Source organism: Panthera uncia (genome assembly GCF_023721935.1).
Source record: "Panthera uncia isolate 11264 chromosome B2 unlocalized genomic scaffold, Puncia_PCG_1.0 HiC_scaffold_24, whole genome shotgun sequence".
Lineage (NCBI taxonomy): Eukaryota > Metazoa > Chordata > Mammalia > Carnivora > Felidae > Panthera > Panthera uncia.
Window position 1 is genome coordinate 111000794 of NW_026057580.1, and position 10953 is coordinate 111011746.

Sequence of the window (10953 nt, forward strand, 5' to 3'; positions counted from 1 at the left end):
ATGCACATGCACACACACAGATGCACACTCACACACAGATGCACACAGACACAGATGTACACACACAGATGCACACTCACACACAGATGCACGCACACACAGATGCACACACACACAGATGCACACATGCACCTGCACACACACAGATGCACACACACACAGATGCACACACACAGATGCACACATACACCTGCACACATACAGATGCACACTCACACACAGATGCACACACACAGAGATGCACACACACTGATGCACACATGCACACGCACACACACAGATGCACACACACAAGCAGACATGCACACAGACATATCCTTCCTTTGGGAATTTGTGGCCTTGTGCTTTTTCTCAGAGTTTCTTCTCCTTTCTTTCCTACTACTCTGAAGCTGCCTTTTGGGTCAGGTTATATTTCATTTTTGTAGCCAGTCCCCTGTTTTTTTTTCCACTTCAACCCCATTTTTAATAATTCTTCCACATAAAGGTAAAATGCATTTATGGGATACTATGTGGTTAAAAATTTTTTTTTAAATGCTTATTTATTTTTGAGAGAAAAAGAGAGACAGAGCATGAGCAGGGGAAGGGCAGAGAGAGAGGGAGACACAGAGTCTGAAACAGGCTCCAGGCTCTGAGCTGTCAGCACAGAGCCCAACGCAGGGCTCGAACTCACGAACCATGAGATCATGATCTGAGCTGAAGTGGGATGCTACCCAGGCACCTCGGGATCCTATGTGTTTTAAAGGGAGCACCATGGAGACATCCCTGAGAAGACTGTGGTGGTTTCTACTGCATAGTGACGGCCAGTGGCTCCCTAGAGGCTTTCCAGGTGGAGGGTTGGACTGGAAGTGGGGTGTGTTCAGTGGGTGCTTTCAGGGGGCTTAATTCTGAAGGGCTAAAAGGCTAAAGTGCCCTCCACTGATGTGTATTTTATATGGAAAGGAGAGATAAAATCTTGAATGAATGATTCAATCTTGAATGAGTAAATGAAGCCCAGGGCTGGTGGCAGTGACCGCATTCAGAAGGATAACTGAGCAGAGCCACGGTGTAGATGAGGGGAGCGGGCTCTCAGTCCATCTGATGGGGGGCCGTGCTTCTGGGGAGATGCTCCATCCTCATTTGGGAAGCCCCGGCAATCTCTCTTCTTGGAGAAGCTGCAGTTTGGAGGCTCAGCAGTTGCAAGTTTTCCTTGTGCTATTTGAAAGTTTGCGTATTTTCTTTCCTGCCAACAGTTATAACAAGACATCTTGCTTTTAAAAATACATTCCAATGACATTTTCATGTTAGGCTCTGCAAACCAAGCAAACAAGTGCCTAAAGAGAATATCCAGCTTGATTAATTGGCCTTATTTAGGAGTTTGCTAACTATTACAATATGCAAAGTGGCCATATTTTGATTGCAACATTTGAACTTCTATTTGATACAAAGTTTATTAAACCGTGCAGATAAAGCACACATTAAAGTGAATGATACAGGATTGGACCTTGTGCATTTTGCCACCAAGATATCATTCTGCTAAAAGATTATTCCAGACACTGTGTCTTACTCATGTTTGTGCCTTCAGTATTTATCTCAGTGCTTGATACATAGTAGGTATTCTGTGCATGTTTGTTGAAAAATCAATTAAGGTATTTAAGAATGATTTTTATGTGTGTTCTCTTGTGTGTTCTCTATGTTCTTCATGGTTCTATGAGATACTAAAGAAGAATGAGTTTGCCATCAAGCCAGGAACAACAACACATGATTATGAATGATGTAATGCAGACCTAAGTGCCAAAGGAATTTTCAGGAAAAAATTCTTTGAAGGTCTAGTCAGGGAAGGCTTCCAGGAGGAAGTGGCATAAGATTTGAATACATCCTGCAAAGAAACATTTGCTGAAATGAACTGATTAGGTGAAGGAAAAACGGGTGGGGGCCTTCTAGGTTAAGGGAGGTGCACGAGAGAGACAGAGGAGGGATGGCCAACCGGAACAATGAGGACAGAAACTGCATCATTTCCACTCACAGGATGCAGTCAGGGGGCCCTGCTAAATGCAACGGGGCTGCAAATGGAATCTGTCCTGGATGGGCCTCTGCATAGACTTTATGAGCTACAACATATGTCATATTTTATGAGCACACGAGAAGGATCCTTGCCATGAAAGCAAACTAGAAAGCCATAACCTAGCTAAGAAACATGATCAGGGACACGGGCTAGTGGGACACACTGACAAAGGACATCAGAGGCAAGAGCATAAATAAGAGAAGGCGATGGAGAGTAGGATATCATGTTCTGTGACCCTGTAGAGCAAACATTCTGGGGCCTGGGCAGGTGGTGTGCCTTCCCCAGCAGCATGGCTTCAGCTGGAACCAAGGTGAGTGAGCTTGGAGCCAAGATCCAAATCACTGGTCAGTGAACTGAAGAGTTTGCGTGAAAGCGGGATACCACTCGCTGTGTCACCGAGAGAATGTAATGTAAGTTGCTTTGGGTGACTTCCCAGGCTGGTCATGGAAGGCATTGCTGCTTCTTCCTTGGGCTCCTACTCTGCTTGCTGCAGGGAATGCCACCTGCCAAGCTCTGAGGACACTCAGCCCTGTCGGAGGCCCGGATGAAGAGGAACTGAGGCCATTGGCCAACAGCCGGCACCGACTTGCCCGCCATGTGAGTGGATCCTCTTGAAAGTGGGTCCTCCTGCCCCAACAGACCTTCAGATGACAGCATCCTGAGCTGATGTTCTGACTGTACCTAATGAGAGACATCCATCCAGGGGTGCCTGGGTGACTCAGGCTGACTCTTGGTTTCAGCTCAGGTCATGATCTCACGGTTCATGGGTTCTGTGCTGACAGTGAGGTCCCTGCTTGGGATTCTCTCTCTCTTCCCTCTCTCTGCCCCTCTCCTGCTCCCTCTCTCAAAATAAATAAATAAACAACAAAGAAAAAGAGAGCCGTCTGGCCACAATTGCCTACCAAACTGCTTCTGAATTCCTGACCCATGGAAGCTGGGAAGGGCAATACATGAGTACTGCTTTAAGTCACCAATATTTGGAATAACAGGAAGACACGCCTTCTGAAAAAACACGAAAAATAAACCTGTCGTATCCTTGAGTAATTGTTCAGTCACGGACTAGAAGAGAAGGAGATCATCTGGAGAGTGTCCTTCAATCTGTGCCTTTCTCATAGGACAGTGTTGGTCAAGGTGATCACCGACATTAGGTCTAAGTTCGTGGACAGCTCCTTGGCGTCAGTGGTTAATATTGCGTTTACCAAACCGGCTGCACCATCTGATTAGAGAAATTATGGTGTCTGCAAATCCCAAGGCACTCACCACCTATCTGTTGGGCGAGTTAAAGAAACAACAAAAGGATGAGTGTCACCAATTAATGAAAAAAACTGGATTTGTTACACAGTTACTTGCCACTCATTCCTTCCCTGCCTTGGAAACAATAAATGAGTATCTTCTTGCAATTACTAGACTCAATGCACCAGTTGTCCAGAATGGGAAGTCTCGTGTTTCTAAATTGTGTTTGCAGGAGCATCTCTCAGCCTGATGTCGTCTGCCCATGGGTTCAATGAACCGCTGGGTATGCATGGAGGGTATTAAATACAGCCAGGATTTGGGTGGGAGTGGAATGGCGGCAGGGAGGAGGTCCAGGCTCACCCTGCCTTCCTGCAGAGGCCATCTCTACCAAGGTTGTTCTGCTGAGTACAGAATGTCCTTCAGCCTACATGCCTCAACAAATGTTTGCTGTGCACCTGTTTGAGTCAGGTCATGCACCAGTTCCTGAACTACAGGGTTAGCAAAAACAGACCTGGTCTCTGTCCTAGTGGAGCTTACAGTCCAGCCATGGTGATGCATAATGATACGCACACAGATAAGTGCAAACGTGTAGCCATGAGAAGGAATGCAAAGGAAAGTTGTATGATGCTTTGTGTGGGTTTACAGGGGGCTTTTTACCAGCTTGCAGAGGTCTGGGTGGGGGGGAGGACTTTGGTATGAGCTGGGTTGTGAAGGAAAGGAAGGAAGGCAGAAAGGAATAGGGGAAAGGATCAGCTGGTGCAAAGGCCCTGTGGGAGGAGGCAGCACGGTGACTCAGACTGAGAGAGGGTGGGTGACGGTGCACACAGTTATTGTAGCAGGAGCAGGGGGTGTCTTCCACCAAGAGAAGAGAGGGAGAGCAGAAAAAGGCCCTGACAGCAAAGAAAATGGAGGAGGAGTGTTGGAGAAATGGAGGAGAAGCCAGGACAGTACTGAGCGTCAGGGGCCAAGGAAAGGGTGCTTGCAGAAGGAGGGCGAGATCGTGGGGATAATGCTGTATGGCTGAGGCAGGAGCAGAAGGGCTAAGGTCCCTTCCCAGAATGGAGGTAACCCATGCAATAGCTCCAGAGCATCATAAATACCCAGTTCATGAATTATGTCATAGAGAAGCACACAGGTTTGAACGGTACAAAATCATAGAAAGTTTCTTCTTGGGTGCCACTTCTGTGCTGATCTTTTCCCCTAAAGGATGTAAGAAAAATGGACTTACTTTGCTTCTCAAATGCAGCCTGGAAGAGTTGGTTATAAAGCTGGTCAAAAAATGGGTACCTTTTCTAAAGTGTAAATGAAAGAGGTCCTAGTCTTAAATGACTGCCTGCTGATATTTTGTTGCTGCTAATTCACAGGAGAAGTGTTCTTTGGACTGGCCTAAAAAGCAAAGAGGACTGAGTTTACAAATGAGGTATCACGACTTAGTTCTGGCTCTGACACTTACTAACTGTATATACGTGGGCTGGGCATATAAGGTCCGTTTGTCCCTCTGTAAAACGGGCATAATAGTGTGTTTTCCCTCTTCGTGGTTCCTAAAGGTGAATGAGATCACGCTTTGCGAGTTGAAAAGCACCCAATACTTGTAGGGAAGAGCACCTTCCTGAAGCCCTATCAGTCACTTACTCACATTTCAGACAGAAAGGGGTATAGGGTCGACCTTGAAGGCAGGTTTGATAGTGGTGTTGGTACTGGTAGAGTGTCCATGGGCGGTGTGGACTGGGGTAAGGGATATAAGAGGGGGTGCCACCCAGGAGGAAAGGGGCTGGGGCTCACTGTGAACAAACTCTCTTCTTCCTCACCTTCTCCAGGGCGGGTCATACTGGGTAGCACAATACTACCACCAGAGGTGGGTGTTCCTGGGGAGAGAAGGGTCTTTTTGGGCACCAGGATTATGCTGGGCCATTCTGTGGCTTGCCCATGGGTAGCCCCCTGGGCTGTTGATGGTCAAGACCCATCAGCTGTCTGCTGGTCCATGCCATTTCAGAGGTGACCACAGGTCTGTGCCCCTGAATATAGGCTGGATATGTAGTAGGAGCTCATTAAAGGCTTATGGAAGAAATAATTCACTTCTGCATTTTGAGCATGAGTACTTGTCCACGTGTGCGGGGTCTGAGGCGTGTGTGGCTAGTGTGGCATGCTCGGCACTTGGCAGTTGTGTGCCCTTGGCTCTGTGGTACCCACCGACCTGCCCCATGTTGTGCTCTGGACCGGAGGCGGGGCCAGGCCAAGGCAGGCTGGAAGGCGGCCAGACATGAGTTTTGCCAGCATAATGTCCGGGCCAGTTTCTCAAACTGCCAACCGTGACTCAGATATTGGACATTTTGAGCTTCTGTTCCACCCCAGTTTACTAATGCCTTCCCCACAAACCAGATTTCTTCATTCCGTAGGATTAGAGTGAGTGCACCCTGAGTGATGCCTGCCTGTGGAAAGTACATGTAGGGTTAAAGCCTTCCTTGGGGAAAAAGGAAAATAAAGAAAGAGAAGAGATAAGCAGCATTTAGAACAATGCCTGTAAGCTTCACGGCCTAAATATCATGGCACTCTGGATTGCAATTTTTTTGTTTGTTTCTGTCTTACTTCGAGGCAAGCACTGCCTGAGCCTCAGTCACATTTTATGTCCAGATTCTAACACATCACTTGGCAGAGAGACAGATGTTCAACAGAGGCTATAGACAGGAATAGATTAATGAATGATTCCTCTCGATCTAGCCCAAGTCCTGTGCCCATTGACAAATGGTAGGTGATAAACTGGAACATCTGGGTGCTTCCATTTGAGTATGTTTGTCTAATGGCCTGGGCCACTAGACAGAAGCTTAGAATAAGGTCTGTGGGCTTTTCTCTCATGGCAATCGAAACATTCTCAATGAGAATCGTCAACAGTTCATAGGCTAGGTTGGCTATCTGACATCTTAATCCTTTCTGTTCCACCAGTTCCCCGTATATTTGCACAAAAGAGAACTTGCCTTGGCAAGAGGAAACCTGTTTCAGGCAATGATGGATTTACAGAAATGTCACTACCACGTCTCTCCTCCTGCACCTTCCAAACCCTGAGAAGGTAAATGATGTAATATCGAGGTCTTGTGTAAGGATTGCTCGCCATTTGGATGATAAAGAAGTGTGTCTGATAAATCTGTACTGGGCGTGGGACGTGTAAAATGTACTTGTATTTGTCTTCTCTGCTTTGATCCTGATGCTTCTGATGAAGATATAATAGACAAGAGGCATTTGGAGGTACCACGGCATTGTGGAAAAGATGTGCCCCTGGAGTCAGACGGTGTGGGTGGGACTCTCACCCTGAGCAGTCACTAGTGTGGGGAGACAAACCCCACGAACTCTCGGAGGCTTGGATTTCTCTCTGTAAAATCAGAGTAGTGGCTCTAAGATTATTGTGGGAATCAGAACAAAATAGATACCACTCAAGAAAAGTTGGGGGAAGCATTATGTTATTATTTTACTGCTGGTTAGAAGCAATCTCCATCTTTTTTCTCCCATGTCAAGGTGAAGTCCACTTGCTTACCTCTATTTTCTTTTTTCTTTGCCCCTTCGCCTCTGTTTATGGCATCCTAGAGACTGACGCTCTCCGGTTCTGTTGTGCCTGGACCAAGTGATCTCTCAGTCACTGCAAGTGCCGTGAGTACTCCCTTCCTTTCATTCTACGTGATGGAGAGTCTTCTAAAAGCTGTGTGCACATCACCATCATAGAATGGGGATTGTACAGTTTCCTGATGCTGTCCCAGCATGCAGATATGTTCAGGTGTGCTGCTTAAAAAGGAAATTAAAGAGCCATGTGAGCCAAACCGAAGCCTGAATGAGATTTGATGTCAGATGATGGTATGAGACATGCACTTTCTTTTTTTATTTTTGTATTAAAAAATTTTTTTTAACGTTTATTTATTATTGAGAGACAGAGAGACACAGACCATGAGCAGGGGAGGGGTAGAGAGAGGGGGAGACACAGAATCCGAAGCAGGCTCCAGGCTCTGAGCTCTCAGCACAGAGCCCGACGCGGAGCTCGAACTCACAGACTGCGAGATCATGACCTGAGCCGAAGTCGGTCACTTAGCCAACTGAGCCACTCAGGTGCCCCTTTTATAATTTAAAAAAACATTTGAAAAAAAAATTTTTTTTAACGTTTATTTATTTTTGAGACAGAGAGAGACAGAGCATGAACAGGGGAGGGGCAGAGAGAGAGGGAGACACAGAATCTGCAACAGGTTCCAGGCTCTGAGCTGTCAGCACAGAGCCCGATGCGGGGCTCGAACTCACGGACCGTGAGATCATGACCCGAGCCGAAGTCGGATGCTTAACCGACCAAGCCACCCAGGCACCCCAAAACATTTTTTTTTAACGTGAGACATGCACTCTCAAAACTATACTGGATGGACATTGGAACTTGGTTTCCATTTACCCACATGAGAATAGCATTTTAATCTACCCACCACATTGGAACACCATGACAATGTGTATGGAGAGTGTTGAGATCTTTGAATGTATGGCTATTTAAAAAATAACTAGAACCAGACATAGTGATGTGGACACAGACAGATTCATAAATCTGGAAATAAACCATAGAAACAGCCTGGAGGCCAGCTAGGAAAGGGCCACAATTAAGTACTGATAATCTGTCTGGCCCAAGAGTGACATCTACTCTGTTTTTTTGTTTTTTTGTTTTTTGCTTTTTGTTTTTTTTTTTTAATTTTTTTTTTAACGTTTATTTATTTTTGAGACAGAGAGACAGAGCATGAACGGGGGAGAGTCAGAGAGAGGGAGACACAGAATCTGAAACAGGCTCCAGGCTCTGAGCTGTCAGCACAGAGCCCAACGCGGGGCTCGAACTCACGGACCGCGAGATCATGACCTGGGCCGAAGTCGGCCGCCCAACCGACTGAGCCACCCAGGCGCCCCTGTTTTTTGTTGTTTTTGATAAACAAAATAGAAGCAACAACCAGGAGCTTAAGAAATTATGTGAAAAAAATAGAAAAGTCTATCAGGACAATAGTAAAATAAAGTGGAAGAAAACTTCAGGGAGCTTATATTTTTCAAGTGGTCACATTGAGGATAGGAGACTATGACCCTTAGATCATACTTTTTTGAGATGTTTTAAACCTCAAGTTTGAAGTCTCCTTTTAGGACTTTTTACGATGAAACACACTCTCAAATTTGTAATCAAATCAGAATCCTGACTCATAAGTGTTGATAACTGCAATTCATATCTAAGTCCCTGACTGTTGTGATCCAGTGGGAGGCCATTTTGCTCGTACTTGATTGTGAGATGACCCCATAAGGAAGTTGCTCTAATAAGTAACATGCTGGGAGGCAAGCACATGCGCACAAGCATTTCACATGGAAGGAAGGAAGGTACTCGTCAGGACTCAGTGGTCACATGGGATGGAAATCCCACTCTGATTTAGCAAAAGGGAATTTTTGTCTCCCGGACCTTAGGAAGCACAGGGCTGGAGCTGGAGCCCAGAACCTGACATCTGCCTCACTCTTCTTCCCTGTTCAGTTATTCTCTGTGTGTTGACTTCATTCCGTCTTGGATGGTGCCCGTCACAGCTGGAGCCAGAGACATAGGCACCTCTTGGCTGCTGTATCAGTTGCCTGTGGCTGCTGTCACAACTACCAACCTGTGGTTTTAAAACAACTGAAATGTCTGGGCGCCTGGTTGGCTCGGTCAGTTAAGTGTCCGATTTCAGCTCAGGGCCTGATCTTCCAGTTCATGAGTTCAAACCCCAGGTCGGGCTCTGTGCTGACAGCTCGGAGCCTGGAGCCTGCTTCGGGTTCTCTATCTCCCTCTCTCTCTGCCCTTCCCCCACTCACACTCTGACTCTCTCAAAGATAAACATTAAACAAACAAACAAAAAAAAAAAACACCTGATATGTATTCTCTCCCAGTTCTGGAGGCCAGAAGTCTGAAATTTGTTCCACTGGAGTCAAGGTGAGGGCCTCAAGGTGCGGGCAGGGTTGTGCTCCCTGCAGAGGCCCTCAGGGAGAATCTGCTCTTTGTCTCTTCCAGCTTCTTGTGACTGCCCCCTACCTCGGCTCATGGTGGGATCCCTCCCATCTCTGCCTCTGTGTGCACATTGCCTTCTCTTCTGTGTATGTCACACCCCCCCCCTTCTCCTTGTAACAGTGCATGTGATGGCATTTAGGGCCCACCAGATAACCCAGGATAATCTCTCCATCCCAAAATGCTGAACTTATTCACATATGCAGCCCCCACCTCCACAAGGTAACATTCATGGATTCCAGGGAATTAGGGTATGGATATCTTTTAAGGGGCCATATTTCAGCCTACCACAGCTACCACCCTTCAACATCCATGAATGACTGGAGAAAGACTTTACCGCCAGCTCCAGTTAGAAAATTCTGACTTTGATCCTGCTTGGGCCACTGGGGATCCCGGACCAAATGGGCTGGGGATAGGTCCCACTGCAATCACTTGATTGAGTGGGGGAAGGGGCTGCTAGTCCCAAAAGAGCAGGAGGTGGGGGCTGCTGGGCAGACAAGAGCCACAGCTCCATTACATGGCTTATGGAGGAAACACTGCAATACTGTGGAGTAATGGAAGAAAGTGTGTATTTAAACATTAAAATGCTTGCAAACTCCAAGAGCTCTGGGAGCACACAGAGCTCGCAGGATGAATGAAGAAGGAACCCTCGCTGTGAACCAGGAGAAAGCTTTCTGGAAGGCGGAAGGAATTACGGATTTCATAGATGATCACTGGGCAAGAGGCACCAGCCAAGGTTTAAGGACATGGATGCATTGTCGCTTTGTTTCAGAAAAGAGATGCTGTATTTCTCTTTTTCATCGGTCTACAATTCATTTTATAATCTTTTCCACTCTGCGGAAGGACACAAATCTGGTCTTGGGTTGTCCCGATGGAGAGCTGACTCAATGTTAGGTTGTGAGCTTTGGCGGGATCAGGTCTGCGACGAAACTGGGGGAGGGGTGACGACAGCACCCTGCGCCCCAACCTGGGCCCGCCTGATGCAGGTGACCCTGTCGCCTCCAGGGGCGCTCCCAGCCCGCTTGCAGGCGCGGCGAGGCTTCCGAAGGGCGAGGGCTGACTACAGACAGGTGGGAGTCTAATAATAGGCCCAGGGGCACCCTAATAGATACTGGAGGAAGCAAGGCCAGCCAAGTCCTCGGGCTGGATGCCCTCCTTTGAGACGAGTTGACACGCTCCACAGAAACGACAGCCAGGGGCAGCAGTGTCTAGGGACATTAAAGCCCCCTCTCGGGCGCGCGGGCTGTGGGAAGGCCCGGGCGAGCCGCAGGCAAGACCGCAATGTGCAGATGGAGGTGAAGGGGCCTGGCTCCAGTCCCCAGCGTTGAAACCAGGATGTTTGTTTAAGGGATCATCACAGGGCACACACTCTTGGGCTTGGCAAGCGATTGGACGCGATGAGCCATTTCCCGAGCCAGAAAACGAGACAGGTTAGACAATGGGAGGAACGTCCCAGGCCACTTCGCCCCGCACCGAAATCACCGAATTTTCAGAACCGCCTAGCGGGGTTCCGGGGCGCTCCGGCAGCCGGAGCCCAGGCGCGGCACCCAGTGCCCCGCCCGCCTGGCCCCGCCGCCCCGCCGCCCCGCCGCCCCGCCGCCGGCAGGGGGCGCCCGCTCGCGGCTAAACACAGAGGATTCGGATAGATCGGAATCCTCTG